Source organism: Sminthopsis crassicaudata, chromosome 1 (assembly GCF_048593235.1).
Source record: "Sminthopsis crassicaudata isolate SCR6 chromosome 1, ASM4859323v1, whole genome shotgun sequence".
NCBI lineage: Eukaryota > Metazoa > Chordata > Mammalia > Dasyuromorphia > Dasyuridae > Sminthopsis > Sminthopsis crassicaudata.
This window is the reverse complement of record NC_133617.1, coordinates 710,360,124-710,384,597: the sequence shown is the minus strand read 5'-3', so window position 1 is coordinate 710,384,597 and position 24,474 is coordinate 710,360,124.

The window sequence follows — 24,474 nt, the reverse complement described above, 5'->3', positions numbered from 1 at the left end:
AATTGGTATAATTAAGAGTGATGGAAAAAATCATGAAAAAAATTCAAGATGTTGTTATAAAAAAGCACAAAATATTGAGGAAAATAATGCCTTAAAATGGAATAGGCCAATTTTTACAAAAGTAGAAAGATCTACTGAAGAGAAAAATAGCTTAAAAGTAGAATTGGACAAATTAGAAAATAAAAATGTACACAATGCACTGAACAACTCATTCAAACAGTGAATTGGCCAAATTAAAAAAAAAAAAAAAACAAGTATAAAAATTCAGAAAATAAAATACTTTTTAAAATAAAGTTTAACAATTTGTAAAATTGTTGCTCATGGTAGTCTTACTTAATATAATAAAAATGACAATTCTACCTAAATTGGTCAAGTTCAGTGACATAATAATCAAACTGTCATAATTTATTTTATAAACTAGGAAGTATAATAACTAAATTCATGTGGAGGAAGAAAAGTTCAATAATATCAAAAATTAATGTACAAAAATACAAAGGATGGTGCCAAACCTAAAACTATATTCTAAAGTAGCAGTTACCAAACCCATTTGGTTCTGACTAAAAAATAGAGTGGTGGATCAGTGAAATAGATTAGATACACACAACACAATAATCAAGGTTCTAATCTAGTATCTGGAACTCACACATTCCAGCCTCTGGAATAACAATTCACTATTTGATAATTTTTTTCTGGAAACACTGGAAATTAATATGTCAGAAACTCAGCATAGAACTATATCTCACACCCCATACCAAAATAAATTATAAACATGTACATGATTTGGGCATAAGGATAATACCATAACAAATTAGGAGAGCATGGGATAATTTATCTACCAGATCTATTGAGAAAGGAGCAATTGCTGACCAAAAAGACAAAAGGAAAAACAAAAAAACAAAACAGAGACATTATGAAAGGCAAAATGGACTACTTTGATTATATAACATTGACAAGTTTTTGCTTAAACAAAATCAAGAGAAACAAGCTTAAAAGGGAAGTACAAAGCTGGAAGATAATCTTTAAATCCAGTGTTTCTGATAAAGGTCTAATTTCTAAAATATATAAATCATTTATATAAAATATATAAATTCAAATTTATAAGAATATGTCATTTTCTTGTTGATCACCAGTGATTTCAGAAATGCAAATTAAAACAACTATGAGGTACCACCTCATACCTATCAGATTGGTTAACATGACAGGAAAAAACAATGATAAATATTGTAGTGGATGTAGGACAATTAAGACAGTAATTCATTGCTGGTTGAATTGTAAAATAATTCAACCATTCTAGAGAGCAATTTGGAACTATGGCCAAAGGGTTATCAAACTGCATACCCTTTGACCCAGTAGTACTATTAATGGGTCTGTATTCCAAGGAAATTGTAAAAGAGGAAAAAACAACAACAACAACAACAAAACACCCACATGTGCAAAAATGTTTGTAGCAGTTCTTGTGATAACCAAATAGCCAAGAATTGTAAAATGAGTAGATGCCCATCTATTGTGGAATGCCTGAACAAGTTGTGAAATATGAAAATAATGGAATATCATTGTTCTATAAAAATGATGAACAAGTTGACTTTAGAAAAACCTAGAAAGACTGAGCAAAACAAGCAGGAATAAGAATACATTGTACATAATAACAAAAATAATTTGCACTGATCAACTATAAAAGAATTGGTTCTTCTCAGTGGTTCAGTGTTCCAAAGCAATCCCAATAGACTTTAGCCAGAAAATGTCATCTGAATTCAGAAAAAGAAATAACGAGACTGAATGTGAGTGAATGCATACTATGTTCACTTCCTTTTTCTGATTTTTATCTCTCACCTATTTTTCCCTTTTGCTTTGATTTTTCTTTCCCAATATTATTCATAAAGCAATGTATATCATAAATAACTTTCCTAGAAAAATAAATTTTAAAAAAGTTAATCAAATGTCTAAAATAAAAAGAAACATTCAAACTCGCTTATTAAAGAAAACAATTCCTTAAAAATTAGAATTGAGTAAGTGGAAACTAATGTCTCTAAGAGCCATTAAAATCAAACAAACAAAATCAAAATAAAAAAGGAGAAAAAATAAAGTATCTCATTGAAAAAGGAAGGGATGTGAAAATAGACTGAAGAGAGATAATCTAAGAATCCTTGGTTTACCTGAAAGCCTTGATTAAAAAATAAAGTTGTAGATATAATATTTGAAGAAATTAACAAGAAAAACTACCTTGATTTCCTAGAAATAGAAGGTAAAATAAAAATTGAAATGAAACACTGATTACTCTCTGAAAGAAAATAACAATTTCTAGGAATATTATGGACAACTTCCAGTATCCACATTCAGGAAGAAAATTGTGAAAGAATATGAACATGTAGTTTTCAGGGAAAAAATCAAATCTATTTATATTGATATGGGAAAAATGTTCTAAATAACTATTGATTAGAGAAATACAAATTAAAACAACTTTGAAGTACTGTCACACACCTATTAAATTGTCTAATATTACCAAAAAAGAAAAAAAAAATCATAAATTTTAGAGGGCATGTAGGGAAATGTGAACACTAATATACTATTGGTGGAGTTGTGAACTGATCCAACCATTCTGGAAAGCAATTTGGAATGATGGCTGAAAAGTAATCAAGTGTTCCATAGCTTTTAAATCAGCAATATCACCATTAAATCTGCAGAAGCCTTGAGTTCCAGATTACTATAGCGTCTCCCCCCCAAAATCTCCAATTATTAACAACCCATAAACTTAGCCACCCATCCAGAAATAAAAAGCAGATGGGTAATACATATCACTGAGTTTGTCACAGCCTTTTCACTGATATAGTCTACTTACCTGTCTTTTTCCTCTTCTATTAATTCTTAATATTAGCTGGCATTTTCATAAAACTTTAAATTTTGCAAAAACTTTACCTGTATCATATCATTTCATCTTCAAAACAATACCAAGAAGTAGGTGTTACTATTTCAGCTTTGTAGATGAGGGAAATAAAGTGGAAGAGATGAAGTTACTTGCCCAGAGCCCTACAGGGGCAAATGTCTGATGAAAAATTTGAAATTAGATCTTTCTGACTCTACTTCAAGCTCAGAACTCTAATCACTTTAACACCTGGCCCTGTGTAGTTTTGATATTAAGTTTTGACTTCATTCATAAAAGGATCTTTGGAATATGCAAATTGCCTCCACCAAGGCAATTCAGTAAGTCAATTGTAATTGTATAAAGTTGCTTGAAACAGTAACACACTAAATGACTCAGTTACACAGTTACTATGCTTCAGAGACTAGGTTTGAATTCAGTCATGTTTGGAGTCTTCCTGATAGGAATGTAGTATTTGTATTTTCTATCTATGTGCACACAGAGAATGAGAGAGAAAGAATTGTTTATATGAAATGTTTAGTTTCAATTTTATCTTTATGTTATTTTCATTTCCAGGAGATTGTCTGTTCCTTTTCTATTATTTTTACTTTATTCATTGTAAGGGTTAAAAAGTCTCTAGAAGTAAGGAATGCAGTTCAAGGCATGTGGGAGGACCTGAGGGATGAGAGGTTCTGAGGCCCAGGTGAGTCCTACTTGGAGGTGGAGCGACACCCCCAAGAAGGCAGTGTCTGATTCCAGGGTACCACGCCTCCTTCCTTAGTGCTCTCAAAGCCTAGCTCGCCTCCCTCCTTCTTCTCAGGCCAATCCCATTATGCCCAGGTTCCTAGAGGACCTCCTCCTTTCCTCCATATCATCAGTGGGGTATAAATATATGCTATCTCGGAATAAAGTTCCCTTTTGCTTATCCCCCTACTTTCTGGTTGTCTGTCTCTATGGGATCCAGGTTGGTGCCCAAAGACGGGTAAGTGTGGCCTAGCCGTTCTGTCGATGGGCAGGCATTAAGAGTAGCTCTAAGGGGAGGTTACCAGGTTAGAGTAGTCACATAGAGAGTGTAATAATTCATAACCATTCTAGTATTGAAAAATGGGCTGCCCCCCCCTCTCTCTTTTTTTTTTTTTTTTTTTTTTTTGGAGTCTTTCTCATTCTTCAAGCACCTTCTTAACTTAAGAATAACCATGTATGTTATGCTGAGTAAATTCTGATTCAGTTTCTTTTTCTGTAAATTGTAGATAATAATAGCACCTGCCTCCCATTGATGTGAAGATCAAATGAAATATTTGGAAAGGGCTTTGAAAGCTATAAAGCATTAAATAAATAATAGCTATTGTAATTATTATCACAAATAATTCCCTATTAAATGTAATGAATCAACTAATTGGTCAACTAATTTGTTCCTGTTATGTTAGCCAATCTGACAGGTGTGTAATGATATCTCAGAGTTGTCTTAATTTTCATTTCTCTGATCAGTAGTGATTTGGAACACTCTTTCATATGAGTGGAAATAGTTTCAATTTCATCATCTGAAAATTGTCTGTTCATATCCTTTGACCATTTATCAATTGGAGAATGGCTTGGTTTCTTATAAATTAAAGTCAATTCTTTGGATATTTTGGAGATGAGGCCTTTATCAGAATCTTTAACTGTAAAAATGTTTTCCCAATTTGTTACTTCCCTTCTAATCTTGTTTGCATTAGTTTTGTTTGTGCAGAAACTTTTTAGTTTGGTGTAATCAAAATGTTCTATTTTGTGATCAATAATGGTCTCTAGTTCTCCCTTGGACACAAACTCCTTCCTCCTCCACAAGTCTGAGAGGTAAACCATCCCATGTTCCTCCAATTTATTTATGATTTCATTCTTTATGCCTAAATCTTGGACCCATTTTGATCTAATCTTAGTATGTGGTGTTAAATGTGGGTCCATGCCTAGTTTCTGCCATACTAATTTCCAGTTTTCCCAGCAGTTTTTGTCAAATAATGAATTCTTATCCCAAAATTTGGGGTCTTTGGGTTTGTCAAACACTGAATTGCTATTTTTATTCACTATCTTGCCCTGTGAACCTAACCTATTCTACTAATCAACTAATCTATTTCTTAGCCAATACCAAATGTTTTTGGTGACTGTTGCTTTATAATATAGTTCTAGATCAGGTACAGCTAGACTACATTAATTTAATTTTTTTTTTTTTCATTACTTCCAAAAGGAAATTATATCATAAAAAAGTGTAAAGTGGTGGTACTACATCTCATGAAGGGGCAAAGGTAACCTATTATATCTGAGAGAAAGAAAGGAGGGAGATGAACAAAGTGTGTATCAATAGACATATTAGATTTATGGTGAAACTTCTTCCACTTCATTGAAGAGTGAGAGGGAAGGAGTAAGCTAAGGGGAAGGGAATACATAAATTGTGAGGAAAAGGGGTAAAATAAGGGGAGGAACTTTAAGGTTGGGGAGGGATACTAAAAAGGGAGAGCAGTGAAAAGCAAGTGGTGTTCACAAGTTCAATACTGGGTAGGGGGGGTAAGATGGAAGGAAAGGGGGAAAACATAAGCAGGGGTTAATAGGATGGCAAGCAATATAGAATTAGTCATTCTAACCATAAATGTGAATGGGGCAAACTGCCTCATAAAGAGGAAGCAGTTAGCAGACTGGATTAAAAGTCAGAATCCTACTATATGTTGTTTACAGGAAACACACCTGAAACTGGGTGATACATTCAAACTAAAAGTAAAAGGGTGGAGCAGAATCTACTATGCTGCAGGCAAAGTCAAAAAAGCAGGGGTAGCCATCCTCATCTCAGATCAAGCAAAAACAAAAATTGATCCAATTAAAAGAGATAAGGAAGGGCATTATATCCTGCTAAAGGGTAGCATCAATAATGAAGCAGTATCAATATTAAACATATATGCACCAAGTGGTGCAACATCTAAATTCTTAAACGAGAAATTAAGAGAGCTGCAAGAAGAAATAGACAGCAAAACTATAATAGTGGGAGATCTCAACCTTGCACTCTCAGAATTAGATAAAACAAACCACAAAATAAATAAGAAAGAAGTCAAAGAGGTAAATAGAATACTAGAAAAGTTTGATATGATAGATCTTTGGCGAAAGCTAAATGGAGACAGAAAGGAGTATACTTTCTTCTCAGCAGTTCATGGAACCTATACAAAAATTGATCATATACTAGGGCATAAAAACCTCAAAATCAAATGAAGTAAGGCAGAAATAGTAAATGCATCCTTTTCAGACCACAATGCAATCAAAATTACATTTAATAAAAAGCCAGGGGAAAATAGACCAAAAAATAATTGGAAACTAAATAATCTTATACTAAAGAATGATTGGTAAAACAGCAAATCATAGACATAATTAATAACTTCACCCAAGAAAATGACAATAATGAGACATTATACCAAAATGTGTGGGATACAGCCAAAGCAGTAATAAGGGGAAGTTTTATATCTCTACAGGCCTACTTGCATAAAATAGAGAAACAGAGGGCTAACGAAGTGGGCTTACAACTAAAATTACTAGAAAAGGAACAAATTAAAAAACCCCAGACAAACACAAAACTTGAAATTCAAAAAATAAAAGGTCAGATTAATAAAATTGAAAGTTAAAAAAAAAAAAAAAAACTATTGAATTAATTAATAAAACTAAGAGTTGGTTCTATATAAAAAACCAAAAAAATAGACAAACCCTTAGTAAACCTGATTAAAAAAAGGAAAGAGAAAAAGCAAATTGTGAGTCTTGAAAATGAAAAGGGAGAACTCACCACTAATGAAGAGGAAATTAGAACAATAGTTAGGAGCTATTTTGCTCAACTTTATGCCAATAAATTCGATGACTTAAATGAAATGGAAGAATACCTTCAAAAATATAGCTGGCTCAGATTAACAGAGGAAGAAGTAAGTAGTCTAAATAGTACCATCTCAGAAAAAGAAATAGAACAAGCTATTGACCAACTTCCTATGAAAAAATCCCCAGGACCAGATGGATTTACATGTGAATTCTACCAAACATTTAAAGAACAACTAACTCCAATGCTATATAAACTATTTGAAAAAATAGGGATTGAAGGAGTCCTACTAAATTCCTTTTATGACACAGACATGGTACTGATACCTAAACCAGGTAGATTGAAAACTGAGAAAGATAACTATAGACCAATTTCCTTAATGAATATTGATGCTAAAATCTTAAATAAGATATTAGCAAATAGACTTCAGAAAATCATCCCCAGGATAATACACTATGACCAAGTGGGATTTATACCAGGAATGCAGGGCTGGTTTAATACTAGAAAAACTATTAGTATAATTGACCATATTAATAATCAAATTAATAAAAACCATATGATCATCTTAATAGATGCAGAAAAAGCATTTGATAAAATCCAACATCCATTCCTACTAAAAACGCTTGAGAATATAGGAATAAATGGACTATTTCTTAAAATAATAACGAGCATAAATTTAAAACCTTCAGTAAACATCATATGTAATGGCGATAAACTAGAATCTTTCCCCGTAAGATCAGGAGTGAAACAAGGTTGCCAACTATCACCATTACTATTCTATATTGTATTAGAAATGCTAACTTTGGCAGTAAGAGTTGAGTAAGAGATTCAAGGAATTAGAGTAGGAAATGAGGAAATCAAATTATCACTCTCTGTAGATGACATGATGGTATATTTAGAGAACCCCAAGGACTCTGCTAAAAAGCTATTAGAAATAATTCAGAACTTTAGCAAAGTTGAAGGATACAAAATAAATCCACATAAATCCTCAGCATTTTTATACATTACCAACACAATCCAACAGCAAGAGATACAAAGAGAAATTCCATTCAAAATAACGATCGATAGTATAAAATATTTGGGAATATATCTACCAAAGGAAAGTCAGGAATTATATGAGCAAAATTACGAAACACTTACCACAAAAAATAAAGTCAGATTTAAATTATTGGAAAAACATTCAGTGCTCTTGGATAGGCCGAGTGAATATAATTAAGATGACAATACTCCCTAAACTAATCTATTTATTTAGTGCTATACCAATCAGACTCCCAAGAAACTATTTTAATGACCTAGAAAAAATAACAACAAAATTCACATGGAACAACAAAAGGTCAAGAATTTCAAGGGAAGTAATGAAAAAAAAAATTAAATGTAAGTGGTCTAGCTGTACCTGATCTAGAACTATATTATAAAGCAACAGTCACCAAAAACATTTGGTATTGGCTAAGAAATAGATTAGTTGATCAGTGGCATAAGTTAGGTTCACCAGGCAAGATAGTGAATAAAAATAGCAATCTAGTGTTTGACAAATCCAAAGATCCCAAATTTTGTGATAAGAATTCATTATTTGACAAAAACTGCTGGGAAAACTGGAAATTAGTATGGCAGAAACCAGGCATGGACCCACATTTAACACCACATACTAAGATAAGATCAAAATGGGTCCAAGATTTAGGCATAAAGAATGAAATCATAAATAAATTGGAGGAACATGGGATGGTTTACCTCTCAGACTTGTGGAGGAGGAAGGAGTTTGTGTCCAAGGGAGAACTAGAGACCATTATTGATCACAAAATAGAACATTTTGATTACACCAAACTAAAAAGTTTCTGCACAAACAAAACTAATGCAAACAAGATTAGAAGGAAAGCAACAAATTGGGAAAACATTTTTACAGTTAAATGTTCTGATAAAAACCTCATCTCCAAAATATACAGATAATTCACTCTAATTTATAAGAAATCAAGCCATTCTCCAATTGATAAATGGTCAAAGGATATGAAGACAATTTTCAGATGATGAAATTAAAACTATTTCCACTTATATGAAAGAGTGTTCCAAATCATTATTGATCAGAGAAATGCAAATTAAGACAACTCTGAGATATCATTACACACCTGTCAGATTGGCTAAGATGACAGGAACAAATAACAATTAATGTTGGAGGGGGTGTGGAAAAACTGGGACACTGATGAAGTGTTGGTGGAGTTGTGAAAGAATCCCACCATTCTGGAGAGCAATCTGGAATTATGCCCAAAAAGTTATCAGCAATGCTACTTACTACTGGGCTTATATCTCAAGGAAATATCTGCCAAAATGTCTGTGGCAGCCCTTTTAATAGTGGCTAGAAACTGGAAAATGAATGGATGTCCATCAATTGGAGAATTGGAGAATGGTTGGGTAAATTATGGTATATGAATGTTATGGAATATCATTGTTCTGTAAGAAATGACCAACAAGAGGAATACAGAGAGGCTTGGAGAGACTTACATCAACTGATGGTGAGTGAAATGAGCAGAACTAGGGGATCATTATACACTTCAACAATGATACTGTATGAGGATGTATTCTGATGGAAGTGGATATCTTCAACATAGAAAAGAGCTAATCCAAATCCAATTGATCAATGATGGACAGAATCAGCTACATCCAGCAAAGGAACACTGGGAATTGAGTGTAAACTGTGAGCATTGTTTTGTTTTGTTTTGTTTTGTTTTGTTTTGTTTCTCTTCCCAGTTCATTTTTACCTTGCCAATACAATCCTTGCTTTGCAACAACAACAACAAAATTCGGTTCTGCACATATATATTGTACCTAGGATATACTACAAGATATTTAATATGTATGGGGATGCCTGCCATCTAGGGGAGGAGGTGGAGGGAAGGAGGGGAAAAACTCGGAACAGAAGGGAGCACAAGGGATAATGTTGTAAAAAAAAAATCTATCTATGCATATGTACTGTCAAAGAAAATGTTATAATTATAAAAATTAATTTAAAAAATTGAAAAAAAAAAAGAAAAAAGAAAAAGATGCACTTAAAAAAAATCATCTATTTTGCCATAACAAGAAGCTATTTAAATTTCATTTATACCCAGAGGCTAAATGCATCATCTTATCTGGATTCCTGGAAAAACACACACAATGAAGTTCCCCAATTCTTGGAATATGTACTATTTGAGTTAATCTCCAAAACCTTCAGGGCTCAAATTACTATTGTTCTTCTCTCCACTAAAAATATAGAATCACCCTTATCTTAATTGAGCAAAATGTTATTAGTACAGGAAAACTGAAAAAATAAAGGGGGGGCTTTCTCTATTTGTAAGCATGATCATAAGACAATATATAATTGTGTGTCATTTTTTTTTTTTATCTTAAGAGTCCAAAATAAATTTGTGGAATCCCCCCCCAAAAAAAAAATCTGAATGAAACTCACAGAAATCTTAAGGATTTTCTTTCAATTATAGGACCAGTTTTATTTATGCAGTAGTATTTTATACAAATAAATTTCATTTTACATGTATGTGAAACAGGACAGAGAGTGTGATGCAACAGATAGAGTAACAGCTTTGAAACTGAGGGAATAGTTTCATGTATTATCCCTGATTTATACTGGAGTGGGTATGCTCTTAATTTCTCACAGATCTAGTGAAAATCTACATTTCAGATTTAATTTAATTTGCAGGAAAGGCAACAAACATGGCTAATTAGTTTCTGATGAAAATAAAAAATCAATAACTTAAGAAGCCAATACAAAATTAGAAGAATAAGTTTGTGTTAATATAGAAAAGAGAATTTAAATAATATTTGAGGATATATTTTTATTAATATGCCATCAGATTAGAAATAGCAATAAGGAAATATTCTATATCATAATTTATGTTATCATACTATACTATCTTAACTTTTTATATTTATGGTTGTCAATACACCATGATATTGATGGAACAGTGTCTGACAAATGTACAGGCTAGAATATTTCATCAAGATCATAATATTAAAAATTAACAGTTACTGAACGTTTTCTCCTCAAAACAATGAAGAGGAATCAAGTATATAACCAATATACATAAGGTTCCTAGAGAAAGGGAGAAACCAAACTCATATATGGCTCTATAGGTTGTGTTTGCAATGGAAATTATGCTTGAAAAGAAATGTCCATATTTCCCAAACATGTCCTTTCCTCCCTAATCTGACTTACAGATGAGCTGTTCACTAAAAACTAACAAAATAAGATCCTAGCCAGTTCTAAATCATGTTCTTGCTATGATTTGTAGAAGGTCCATCTCAAGCTCAAGTTTCTTGAAGGCTGATCAGCCACAAGGCATATTTTGGGTAATTATCCACTAAAACATGTGCCCCTGCGAATGTTCCTTTTGACATAATATTCAGAGGATGTATTAATTAATACCAAAATCTTTAGTAAGAATTTTTTCTTTTTTAAACAGCAAAGGATAAAATTAAGAACTAACATCTTATGCTTCAATTGTACAAAGAGATGCCTCTTTAGCACTGAGATTCCAAAAGAAATCAGTAGTCTAGCTCCTTCCTTCACATCTTAATAAGAACCAAATATGAAAAAAAATGTACTATTGTCCATGGCTTCACTGGGAATGCTGCATCTTGCCTATGAATTAAATCACTAAATAATTGTGAGTTCTGACATCACAGTCATTGTTCGGCATACTGAATTTGGAGTTAAGAAGACACAAACTTGAGTCCTGCCTCAGACACTTAAATGAGAATCTTGGAAAAATGATTTAATTTTAACCTGAGTTTCTGCATTGGTAAAATGAAAATTACAGCACCAATTTAACATGGTTTTGAGAAAATTGCATAATATATATGAAACATGTTTTGTAATATTTAATTTTAGCCATATAAATATGAGTTTTTGATGATGGTCGTGGTATGGTGCTTTCTGTATCTCTTTCTCTCTCTTTTGTTCCTTGGCCCTCCTTCTCCCCCCACCTCTTTCTCCTATGATTCTATCCATTTTCTCTAAAAATAAAACAAAACAAAAAAAAAATAATTTTTATTCTGACACTGGATGTTTTTTGGGCCTGGATTTTAAGATGCTTTTACAGTGATCAAAGTTTTGTGTCCCAAAGTTTTTGAACAATACAGTCCAGATATGGGATCTATTAACTTAAACATTGCACTTACTTCAATACACTGTTCTCCTCTTCTCCTAATGATGGCATAACAACTGGTTTGTTATTCTTTCCCATGGCAGCGCTAGCAATAAAGGTACATATTATGTAGCTTCTTTGCCTAGCATGGCCTGGGTATCATATTCACTTACTGAATATTGCATATTTCCTTACCATACCCCCACTTATATCTGGTATTGTATTGAACTATCTGTGGATCCTTTTGGGTTTTCCTGGCAAAGATGTTGAAGTTTGCCATTTTCTTTCTCAAGGTCATTTTTACAGATGAAGAAACTGAGGCAAAATTAAGTGACTTGCTGAGAGTCACACAGCTTAAAAGTGCCTGACACCATATCTAAACTTAATTTTTTTTCTTATTCCAAACCTAATGCTCTATCCACTGCACCACCTAACTGCCCTATAACATCACCAATTCATAGATTTTTCATTACAATAGGAAATGAATTTTTGACATTGGAAATGGAAGCTATTTAGTGTTACTGTACAAGGAAGTAAATGAAGGAATTTCCTGTTGTGAAATCACCAAAGCAGAGTTTCTTCCTTCTTCTTATGTTTCAGGATCTCAGCTTCTATTTCTCTCAATACCTTATGCCTTCCTTCTCTTTCTTTCCTATCCTTTCTCCTCCTCCACCTTCATAAAAATACTTGAGAAGGTGTAACAAATGGGGGTAGAGAATGCTTTCTTTCTCTTTTAACAAAATAATATTTTTAATTTTGTTTCTGCTGCTTCCTCCTTGGAGAGCCTGTGCACACACGTGTGTGACAGAGTTATGTGGTAGAAATAAAATAGTATAGTTCCTTTCCAGATATAGTTTGGGAAAATTAAGTAAATACAGTAATGAAAAGAACAAAATGTATAATTAGGTCGATTATTAAATAAAATACCAGAGTTTTGACTTTCAAAGAGTTTTACAGTTTATTATTATATAAGTATAAATATTTGGTGAACATTTAATAAGGGTATAATTTTATATTTTTAAAGAAGGCAATACAACATTGTTCTCTCTCAGAGTTGAGACTCTGAACATATATTCAAATTCTTAGGTTTTGTTTGAAGATTGGGAAGGATAAACAAGACACAAATCAATAAATCCCCCCCTCTCTTTCTCCTATGATTCCATCCATTTTCTTTAAAAGGAAAACAAACTAAAGCAAAAACAAATCAATCCTTGCAAGGTTCTCTGGCTTTGTCAGGCATATCTCCATCTACAGCCATTCTCCAACAAATAGCCGTCCACTCAGTTCCTTGCCACTACAAAAAGGGCTGCTACAAACATTTTTTGCACATATAGGGACTTTTTCTTTTTTTATGATCTCTTTGTGATGCAGAACCAGTAGAGACATTGATGGATCAAATGATATGCATAATTAACTAGCCCTTTGGGCATAAGAACTACTCATGTTTAACATATGTTGAATTACTTGCTATCTGGGAGTGGGGGAAGGGAGAACAAAACAATTCAAACAGAATATTTTGCATGGGTGAATGTTGAAAACTGTCTTTGCATGTGCTTTGAAAAATAAAAAGCTATTGTTACAAAGAAGCCCTGAGTTCAACAATTTCCTGAAACATTTTACTACCTTTGTGACCTTAACTAAGTTACTTCACTTTTCCCACTGTCTGAGATAAATAAATCATTGTTGACTTGAATTGGCTTAATTTCTCTTTGATTCTATTTCCTCATCTGGAAAATAGCACTAATAAAATTATCTAAATTTTAGAACTGATTTGAGCATCAAATGAAACAATATATGCAAATCTCTTTAAAGAACTATATAAATTCTACTTGGACTATGAAAATTATCATGATTGCTACTATTGTTATTACTATTATCTATATACTTATGAGAAATTGCTGGAGTTGTTAAATCCATTTCAGTGTAGAAGAAAAAACAATAAATGGCGTATTAACTAAATAATTTTTCCCTTTTCTTAAATGACTCCAAATTCAAGGTCCCTACTTTTATTTTCTCTTGTCCCATTTTTTTATTTTATTTTTTTATTTTTATATTTATTTTTTTATGAAACATCTTTCCAACGGATACTGTAATTGCAACCAGGATGAAGTCCATGATGGTCAGAGATCTGATTATATTCTTTGAGAAATGTATAAATTAGTAAAGTACTTATGTCCAATTAGCTTTTCCACAATGCTTGTGATAAAAGTGCCTGCTGAGTTCTAAGTGGAAATATAGCTAGGGTCTCCAAATTAAACTAACTGAATTTAAAGTCTAGTGAATAATTCAACCAAGTTCTGAAACTACCTTGGAACAGATTAATGAATAATATCTAAAGGTTGATTTTGACAGAGTGCAATGTTAATATTTAAAATGCAAAAGTATATGTCAGATATGAAATATCTGGTTTTCACTATCTGGAATTGAACCAATGGAGAATCTTTCTTTGGAGATACATGCATTTCTCTTTTTGATAAACTACCTGTATTATCATGGAATTACAACAAAGTTTTTGTTTTTTTTTTTTTTGTTTTTGTTTTTGTTTTGTTTTTGTTTTGTTTTGTTTTGTTTTGTTTTCCTACACTTCAAAATATGAATAAGAAAGCAGAATTAAATTAGTCCTGATTAAAAAAATAATATGACAGATTGAGGGACAAGGAGTATAGATTCAGAAAAAAATCACTATCTATAGAGAAAATTTTAATACCCTTAATGAAGGGGAGATAGCTCTCAAAAGAAAAATCATGAGATTACTTGAAAGAAACTCCATTTCAAGAAAGGAGACTTCAGAGGGATATTATGGATGGCTTCAAGTGTTTGAAGATCACTCTGTAAAAGAGTGACTTGACTTAATCTCTTTCACTCAATCTATCTGATTTAGAGGCAAAAAATTGAATTTGATAAGAGGCATAAAAAAATCAAGCAAAAAACAAACAAACAAAAAAAAAAACTCTTCCAAATAAGGAAAGCTCTCCAAAAATAGAATGAATTTTTTGTTAGTTAGTTAGTTAGTTAGTTAGTTTGCTTGTTTGTTTGTTTGTTTGTTTTCCAAAAAATGGTCACCCTCCCTGAAAGTCTTCAAGAAAAGCTATATGTTGGACTAGATGTGTCCCAATTTCTTTTTCAGTTCTGATACTTATAATTTGAAATAGTATTGGATTTGACTTGAAATGTGTGGTCAGATTCTTTTCTTTCTTGCAATGGGAGACAAAGAATGTGCTGAAGCAAAAAAAAAAATGCTTATGAGAAGAGTCCTTGACAACTAAATAATTTTTCTCCTGTGATTATATTTATCCAGCCTCCTCATGAATGAGATAGTCATAGATTCCTGAATATCCCACATTGCTGAATATTTAAGTCTCTGATTCTCTTTTATCTTAAACAACTTTATATTGCCTAACAACTTTCAGCCACTGAATTCATCTAGATGTTCTTGGTAGAAATCATTTCAATGGCTTTACTTACATATATGCTTTTTTTTTTTTTTTTTTTTTTTTTTTTTTTTTCCCAGCACCAGAGGAAGAATAGAACTTCATGGCAGAGGTTAGGCAGAAGTATATTTTTCTTTGTAATCATTTGTGTAGCACACTAGTAGTCTTATTAAAATAACATATCCTATAATAGAGGAATATTGTGGCTGTATTTCTGTACCTTGGTTTCTAGGAAATAGTTACTTCAAATTAAAAGGAAAATCATAACTGGGGTTTTGTTGATTGTTGATGAGAAAGCAATTACTACTATATTATCCATTTTTTCTGTTAATGTGTGATCATCAGTGGTAAGATATGCTAGTGTGTGGGCAGTTATAATCTAGGTTTATAAGGTATGTTCAATATAATACAGGTAAAATTTAAAATTATATCATACATATATTTAGAGATCTGGCCACTTACTATTCACTATAGTTTATATCAAATGTACAAGATAAATTTCTTCAGAGCTTGATTGGCTCCTTTTCTGACCAGAAACACGTATCTGTTTATGTCATCAGTGTTGAAAATCATAGAGCCAAATTCATAGTTATTCTGTCAGCATCAATGACATAGTTCCCATGAATTTTTGCGTGTACATGCACATGCACACGATTGAGGCACAAATGAGATTAGGATACCTTAGATCAGATAGTTATCTGCCTTATCCTAAAGTTTCTAAAATGTTTCAAAAACCATGTTGTTTCAATTGTGGCTGTCAATAAGTCATCAGTGTAGAAGCAAGGTGGCCTATTTTACACAGCATAATTAACAGATGCAACAGTAAACTTCACATCCAGTTATGGAGATCATGTTTAACTTATTTTCCTTTTTATTGTTGTATTTTTATGGTTATACATGCATATTAATTTTAAATACACATTTCTTTATTAATTATGTCTGGAGAGAAAAATCAGAACAAAAGGGAAAATACATGAGAGAAAAAAAAAGTAGAAAGAAAAATTGAATATAGCATGTATTGATTTACATTCAATCTCCATACTTCTCTTTCTGGATGCAGAGGAATTTTCTATCCAAAGTTTATTAGGATTGCTTGGAGTTTCTGAAGCACTGAGAAGAACCAAGTCTTTCATAGTTGATCATCACAAAATCTTGCTGTGCACAATGTATTCCTGGTTCTCCTATTTTGCTCAGCATCAGTTCATGCAAATCTTTCCAGCCCTTTCTAAAATCAGCTTGTTCATCATTTTTAAAGAACAATAATAATCCATTACCTTTATATACCACACCTTATTCAGCCATTCCTACTCCTTTTCCAATACTTTGCAACCATAAAAAGCATTTCTACTAACATTTTTGCAGATGTGGGTCTTTTTCCCTCCTTTATACAGACCCAGTCGTAGTATTACTGGGTCAAAAGGTATGCACAGTTTTATACTCCTTTAAGCAGAGCTCCAAATTGCTCTCCAGAATGATTGGATCATTTCACAACTCCACCAACAATGTATTAGTGTCCCAGTTTTCCCACATCTGAGAGGTGTGAGGTGGTATCTCAGAGTTGTTTTAATTTGTATTTTGCTAATCAATAATGATTTAGAGCATCTTTTCACATGACAATAGATGGCTTTAGTTTCATTGAGATGAGGCTTAATTAAAAATAAGACAAATTCCAAAGTTTTGATTGATTTGGAGTTGCAGCTGCAACTTCTACTTGTCAAGACCCATAAATGAGAGGACCTTAGGAACATAGTTATTCTGAAATCTTATAGATTTCTGTTTCATCTAAACAGGTAATCTCTTAATTATTATTTCTTCCTGTAAGCCATCATTTGTTATTGTGCCATATATATTTCAGCAATAAATTATATATTGCCAAAGAATGATGTCAAATAGTTATTGTATCATTTAAGGACTGCTAATCTTCTCTAGGATTGCTGAGGGCATTAAAACAAATAAACAAACAAAAACTAAAGTGAAAAAGTATTCTTAGTCCATAGAAGTTAGTGAAGGAAAGCTTAGTTCAGTATTCTACAGAGCTTCAAACTTCAACTATCATTGATGATGATTACATTTAGTTTTTGAAAAATCATTGACTTAGAGATACTTATTCACATATTTTTTTAAATTATTTGCTATTTTCATATTACTGTTATGTTAGTTATGTCCATTGATATATTTGCTCTATAATACTTCTATAAGGACCAGAAAGTTTCTTCAGTGGCCATTTATTTGTGGCATTCTTCTGATAATAATTACTTTGAATGTAAAACTAGTTCCAATAGCAGTAAAGATGGGATCTTTCTAGCCAAAAGCCTGAAAAAAATTTCTGAAACATCTTATTGAGAGTCTGATCTGATAGAAATAAATGCAGACACAATATTATTTCAGGGAATTCCTAGTTAACTTATTGTCACTTCTCTAAGTTCTTCATAACTTAACTATTCAAGGACCTAAATAAAGAAAAATTATTTTTAGTATCTATAAACCATATATATTCCAATTCTATTTGGAAAGAGATCTGCACATTTTATACAATATGGAAAGATGAAATCACTTATATTTTTTCCAAAATTTTAATCATAAGTTTTTTGATCTTATAAGTTCTAGTTTTCTCACATCCACAAAGCATATTATCTGGGGCATGATGACCAAACCAGCTTTTAGCGGAAGCTGGTCGAAGGAATTCCATAGTAATAATGTGCCTATTAAAAATCCATTCCAATGAAACTATTACAAGTGCACTTCACCCCAGATAACCTAAAAGACAAACTGCTCAATCAAAGCTTTTTTACTCTTCAATTTGATAAATTTAAACACAATTCATACCCAACACACTCAAAATTAGACTTTGAACTCAGAACATAAAGAAAAGAAAATAACTTTGGGTGTTCAAATGGAAGATAGAAAATTGTTATCAAAAGAATTCCTGTCTGAGCAAGAATGGTGCCAGTCCCACACTGTTTCCTAAATCCTTAAACATTAGATAATAAGATGTGTGCTGATTGCATGTTAATCTGTGTGTAATATGGAAATATTATATACAATTTAATATTATTTCATGTCATTCAGTATTCAAATACCATCTATGTGCCCAACATTGCACCAATTGCTACAGAGAATGCAAAAAAGTCTGATATTTCTTCCCTTAAGAAGCACGCAAGATATTTGAGATACAAAATATTCACACATAAAATGTTACATAGAAAAGCTTCCATGGATTCCTTATTCTAATGGGCCAGGGAATACATTTCTTCAAATAGAGAAGACTACAATTTTCTATTCATTTTTGTTCAAAAAATTTTCAGTCATGTTGGCCTCTTGAGAACCAGATTTGAGGTGCGCCACCTAGCTGCCCCTGTTTGAGGTTTTCTTACTCTGGAATGGTTTGATATTTTTATTGCTCATTTTACAAATAAAGAAACTGGGCAAACAATATTAAGTGAATAGTACTGAAATATATGTGAAAGTTCATCTCTGATAGACTTTTGTATGATATTCATGTATATAAACATTATTTAAAGTAAACCTTTTGTGAGTCTTTCTTTATACTTGGGCAAAGGTAATTTTGAAATATAGAAAAAATGGATATAGATGTAATGTATAACATGTGACTCTGAAGATTTGCCTCCTGTAGAAGTTGATGGGAAAACACTTTCTCTCATATTTCTCTAGCATCCTCTACTTGAATGGGTATACTAGGATATGAAAAATGTAAATTAAAGATGAAAAAATGAAAAAAATATTATTGTGGTCTGTCAATTTTGAGGGTAAAAGTGCCTATTATTGATCAAGTTAACTTTTATAAGAATCTTCATCCCCGTGTGATATTTTGACCTCGGATCTTTTCAAAGTATATTGCCCATCCCACTCTATTTCTGCACATTTTTTTTCCTGTTATTTGGTCAAGTTCAACTGTTATTCCTGATTCAGTGCATTGAACAGCTGAATTAAAATATAGTTATCCTGATCAATTTATTTAAAAGCAGCTTATCACCTGACAACCACAGAGAAAGAACCAACAACATACACACAAAAGTTACATAGTCCCTACCCTCAAAAAGCTTACATTAGACTTGTCTCACAATCATTAAAGAAAACTGCAAATCAGTTCTCTTTAATTTCTGCTTCTTTTCTTCTTTCCAGTTTCATTTACAAATGCTCTCTGATGACTTGATTTAGCTCGGTATCATGGAACACTTTTAGACTCATTTCCCCCTCAACTGCTTTTTGCTAAGCATCAGTTAAACTGCCTTTCTAATTTGTCAGTGTTGTCACATCCAAGTGAGGTAATGCATGTGAAAGTGTTTTGAAAAACTCTAAAAAGTTATACAAATACAAGGTATTATTATTTTTAATAGGAGACAATGATACAAGAGCTGTCTCCAGGCAGTATTTTAAGTGCCAAATCAGTGGTTCAGATGATAAGTAATTTTGTAGAAGGGAGTGATTACAGTGGATTGGAGTGGGAAGGGAAGGGGAAGGGAGAAATTAAGCTGGGACTGGTAGAGTGAGTACTTTATAGCAACATGAGGATTATGAGGTCATGTCAATGATAAAAAGAATAAGAATAACCCCTCCCCCTCTGCCCCACACTTAAAGGATTTTTATCACTGCAAAACTGTAGAAGAGATCCCAAAAGATGTCCAATAATAAAAGTCACCCTGATAGAAATAGGCTTTTCCAGATGTATATGATTCATAATTTATCATCATAATGATATTAACACAATGGAATAATATTATCCACAGCCTTTTTTATTATTAAATATCTATAGCCAATGTAGGTTAGCAGTGGCTTCTGAAAAGCATAGTGAAATTGACAGACTTTGTATTATATCTTTGTTATATTTAGGATATTTGTACCTATTTGTCAAGCAATCCATCAATCAACAATTATTTATTGTTTAATCCTCTAAGTGCATAAGACTTTATGAAGTATGAGAATATTTAAGAAAATAAAAGAATGAGAAGATGAATTATTGGTGTTTTTTGTCTTTTTTCCTTTTCCATAGGGAGTTTATAATCTAGTTAGGGTTAGTAGAAATACAAACATAAGACAAGTTGATAATCCACAATATTTTAATGTGTCAAAAGTAAACATACAATTAGGAATAAAATTATATTTTAAATGTTTTTAGCCCTTTAAGTGTTGTAGTAAAATTAGATTATATCATAGAACATTTTTGAAGTATTTAGTCTTTCCCAGGCACTGTATTAAGTTTATAGGTGTGGGGATGGGAGTGAAATTTAAAAGGAAATTTAAAAAATATTTATTTTCTTAAGGAGTTTGTATTTTATTAGATAAATACCATGAATGAAGGAGAGCAGGAAAGGAAGTTGAATTAGAAATAAAGGGGGGTATCTGCAAATGACAAGACAATGAGTGGGGAACTGGAGCAAGAAATATGGCTGAAGAAGACGTGCCATAAGGATCCCATGCTGGGACTCACCAGTTGGTGAGCAAGTCTCAGGGCAGAGTAATACTGAGGTGGCCAATCTGAAAGTGATCTGGAATTAAAGATATAACACCTGAAGGCATTGTTGTTGCTATTTTGTTGATGAGGAAACTGAGCATCAAAGGATTGAGATTTGCCCAAAGTCACACAACTATTAAGTGATGAAAGCAGGAGTATGATTTAGATTGAGGAGTTTCTGAGTCCATGTCCAATGTTTGGTCTCATATACTATCCTGATCAAGGTGTGCTAAGGCTCTTGAATTCCTTGTGTGAATATGAACTTAATCTCCCCATATTTTCACTGTGGAAAAACGAATTGTAAACTAAAATATGTCAAATTAAATGAAAAAGCCTACCTAATAATGATTCTCAAGCTGCTTTTTGAATCTAGATTCAGGTCACTTTTTTTTTTGCCTTCTTGTTGCTATGGTTGCTCTTTCTTTTTATTATTCAACACATTTATTTAGCTTCTTTTTTGAGTCATAAGGTATGGAAGTAGAATAGCCTACATAGATCATAGTTGACAACTTCTACTTTCCAGCTTTCCAGCTAGTGTCTCTTCATGGCTGTTATGGAAATATTCTGGTAGGACACATAGTAAAAAAAAAAAAAAAAAAATTGCAGATACTATTAGATACAGAATGATAGTACACTAGTTCATGTCATCCCCAAAGAAGTCCATTTTGTAATGGGGACATTATGGGGAAAAATGCAGATTTTAGTTGAGAAGGGCTATTTATTTATTGCCTTCAAAGTTAGTTACAATTGTTACTACTATAAGATTGTTTAACTAAGGTTTATCTTTAGAGCTTTAATATCTTTCCAAAGATCAGGTTTTGAAATTCTTAATTTTGGTGGCTTTGACCACGCCCCTCTTGTTTCCTAAAGACTCAGAAGATCTATTGTTTACAAAGGCTCTTTCATGACAGAACAGAGAAAATTACTGACAAGTGTGAATCCATAAAATGCAGGAAAGGGACAAGATATGGCACCTGCTGTCAGCTTCTATTAATACTAAATTCCAAGTTGAATACTGAGAAAAGAAAAAAAAAAGAAGAAAACACCTTAAGAAATGTGTGCTGATTGTTGAAAGCAAAGGGAAGCTCTAATTAACTCTTTATTTTTTCCTAATCTCTCCAGAAAATATAGTCAAAGTAAGCTCACATGTCTTTACTGAGCTCCTAAATTCACACACTGACATAATTCATTATTTTATTTGAAAGAAATTGCCCTTGCATTCTACTGTGTGCCAGACCTTTACAATGCACTAGAATAGAAGTGTACAGCTGGAGAGCTCAGATTACTAAGAGCACTGCATTGTCACCTACGCCCAACTCCTTTACCACACACACCCTCTCCTACTGTTCTGGTACACACGCCTGGAAGTGGGATGGGTAATGTCAGTTCATTAACCTGGAAACAGATACTGAGCACAAATGCTTCTCGTTATTATTTCCCCATAATAGCCATCTTTAGTCCGAAGTTTTATTTTATATTCATGGAGATATTTTGATTTTAAATCATTGGAAAATGCCCAATAGAAACAAAAAGAAATTGTCATACTTAATTATCACTTTTCCTCTAATAGATTCCTGTTTTTTTTATTATAATGTACAGGTCCTGACATCCATCAGTTCTCACTGGATCACAGCTGAGGATATTAAATGTTAAACTATATAGGAATACTCCCAGATTCTTCTCTTTGGGCAGATAGATTGATTGATTCTAGAGGTGATCAGGCACTTTTGGAATTTACTGAAAAGTGGGATGATGTTGGAGTTACACTTAACATCTTGACAGCTATTAACAAGATAGATTGAAAGGAGGGGTGCTTTGAGTGACGAAGACCAAGCAACCAGCTAGGTCAATTGTTTTGTGATAAGGTCCTGGACCACATTGGTTATAGTAGCAGAGGAGAGGTCTTCTTTCTCATATGGGGCATATAAAAAAGTTGTTATGAGAAAACAAACAAAATTGTAAAAAGCAAATATTCAAGGTAAAGGAGTCAAGAGTCAAGAACAAGAACTCTTTTTACTTTTCTTTGCATTTAGAAAGTGCTACACAGGAGAAAGTGAGGCAAATGAATTTGTACAGCCCTCCCTTACATAAATCCTTTTACAAGTATATCATAGCATCACTTCCCTGATATCAAGATCCTTTTCAAAAATGAAAAACAAACAGCAGACTTTGTGAATAACCAATTGAACAACTCAGTTTTTACTTTTCTTTCTTCTCTTCCCTTCCCTTCTCTTCTCTCTATTCACATAGGGTATGATCCCTTTACCTTCCAGATGCTCCCTCCAAAGAAATGCAAATTTTGATCATTGAAACCTTGGAAGGTATCTTGGGGTTTACCAGTTTAAATTTAAAGTTCTTATTTAATTTTTAAGAATTTGGCTTAGCTCTCCATACATTTGAGATATGAGGCCTTTATCAGAGAAACTTGCTTCATAATTGTTTTCTTAATTGCTATTGCTAACAGTATTTTACCCTTATTTATTCTATTCTCTTTTTCCTTTAATCCTTACCCTCCTCAAAAGTGTTTTGTTACTGCCCCCCTCCCCCCGATATATTCTCCTTAATATCATCTTGTCCCCTTCCCCTTCCCAATCTATTTTCCTGCAGGGCAAGATAGATTACTATACCCATATTGAATGAGTATGTTATTTCTTCTTTGAGTCAATTCTGATGAGAGTAAGGTGCACTCACTCTCCTTCCTCAGCCCCTCTTCTCTTCTACTGTGTAAATTTTTTCTTGCCTATTTTATGGCAGATAGTTTTCACTATTCTACCTCTCCCTTTCCAATTCTCCCAGGACTTTCCTTTATTGGCTCTTAATTTTATTTTATTTTTTTATATATTATCCCTTCATATTCAGCTCACAACTGTTCCCTCTATGGATCTATACTTCTTCTAAGTGTCATAATAATGAGAAAGTTCTAATAAATTACAGGTGTTATCCTCCCATATAGGAATGTAAAGAGATAAACCTTATTAAATCCCTTATATTACTTTTCTGATTATCTCCTTTTACTTCTCCTGAGTTTTTATTTGAAATATTTTCTATTCAGCCATGGTTCTATTAGGATCTCACATTGTAAAAAAATATAGCAAGTTATGTTTACACACACACACACACACACACACACACACACACACACACACACAAACACAAAGAAGTAACCATGTTGTTTGTGGAGATGGGAAGTCCCTTGCAACTGAGAGGAACAGAAGATGTCTAACTGAATATAGAAGCTGAGTTTAGTATTAGAGGATATGCTATACAACTTGGAAATAATAACTTACTTGCCATTTCCCCTCCAGTCCTCAGTAAAGTAATAAATATTAAGATCCTAAGTGGGCTTTTTAACATTGATTTTCTCATTCTTTAATCTATCGTCCAGTTTATTACCATATTAATCTTCCTCAAGCAAAATTTGATTAAATATTGTTTCTATTTGTCCAAAAAGATTCCATAACTCCCTACTGAAAACTAAATGAAAACAAGAGGATGACAACATAAAAAGTATATGTCATCTTCCAAGAATTTTTGAATATCTTTTACCTTAAAATATATTTTTACCCCACACATCCATATGCTTAATCTCTTCTCATGAGTTTTTTTCTTGATTAGAAAGCACTCTCTAAGATGTCATTCCAAATTTCCTCCATCAGTACTAATCCCAAGTGTGTCCCTCTATCCTTTTATCCCATAGGTTTTTGTTTGTTTGTTTGTTTGTTTTATATATGTATTTTCTATTTGACTAAAAATTCCTTAAGGGT